Source organism: Helobdella robusta, assembly GCF_000326865.2.
Source record: "Helobdella robusta unplaced genomic scaffold HELROscaffold_6, whole genome shotgun sequence".
NCBI classification, from domain to species: Eukaryota; Metazoa; Annelida; class Clitellata; order Rhynchobdellida; family Glossiphoniidae; genus Helobdella; species Helobdella robusta.
Genome location: NW_008705330.1, coordinates 1,250,360 through 1,251,783, shown reverse-complemented (window position 1 = coordinate 1,251,783; position 1,424 = coordinate 1,250,360).

The following is a 1,424-nucleotide window of genomic DNA, read 5'->3' as shown; positions in this document are numbered from 1 at the left end:
CACACGGACCTATAGAGAAGGTGACGATGGAGGAAGTAGAGAAAGCAGTTAGAGAAATGAAACTAGGTAAGGCGACAGGGGTTTCGGAAGTGGCGGCAGAACATATAAAAGCGAGTGGGGTGATAGGAATTGAAGTTATGATGAGAATTGCTAACAGTATGTTTGATGATGAAGGTATACCTGAGGATTGGCGACACAGTGTGTTGGTGCCGTTGTATAAGGGCAAAGGAGATGTGAGAGATTGTGGGTCATATAGGGGTGTGAAATTGCTAGAGCACGGAATGAAGGTAGTGGAGAGGGTGCTTGAGAGGAGGTTGAGAAATATGGTGACAGTTAATGAAATGCAGTGTGTGTTTATGCCTGGTAGGGGAACGGTGGATGCGTTGTTCATGGTAAGAATCTTGCAGGAGAATTATAGAAAGAAGAAACGAAGATTGTACATGTGTTTTGTGGATCTAGAAAAGGCTTTTGATCGAGTACCGAGGAAGGTCATTGAATGGGCGTTGAGGAAGAAAGGAGTGAATGAGAGACTTGTTAAAGCTGTGATGCAGCTGTATGAAGGGGCAAAGACAAAGGTGAGGGTTGGAAGGGGGATGTCGGACGCTTTTAGTGTTAAGGTAGGAGTGCATCAAGGATCAGTGTTATCACCGTTTCTGTTTACAATTGTGATGGATGTTGTGCGTGGAAACATAATGGAGGGGTTGTTATTTGAGATTTTGTATGCAGATGATTTAGTCTTGATGGCTGATAGCATGGAAGAATTGCAGTTAAAATTTGACAGATGGAAAAGTGTTATTGAAAAGAAAGGGTTAAAAGTTAATATTGGTAAGACGAAGGTAATGGTGAGTGGGGAAGGTGGGGAGCGAGTAATAAGTAAAATAGACCCCTGTGGGGTATGTGACAGGAGAGTGAAGGCTAACTCGGTATTGTGTATAGGATATCAGAAATGGGTGCATAAGAGATGTAGTGGTGTGATGGGGTCACTGAAAGAGGTGGAAGGCACGTTCAAATGTAAGAAATGTGTTCATGGGACGGACGCAAGAACGGGGTTGAGTGGTGGTATTGAAAGAGTGGAAAGCTTTGTTTACTTAGGGGATAAGCTGAACGCGGATGGAGGATGTTTGAGCGCAGTTACGGTTAGAGTTCGTGTAGGATGTATGAAATTTAGGGAACTGGGTGGGGTATTGTGTGGAAAGAAATGGTCAGTAAAGATGAAAGGGAGGGTATATAAAGCATGTGTGAGAGCAGCGATGGTATATGGTGGTGAAACTTGGGTGTTGAGGAGAGAGGAGGAAAGTGTACTGCAGAGGGCTGAAAGAGCTATGGTGAGGATGATGTGTGGGGTTAAAGTGAAGGATAGGATGAGTAGTACAGAGCTGATGTCAATGATGGGACTGAATGAGGACATTGTGACATTGATAAGG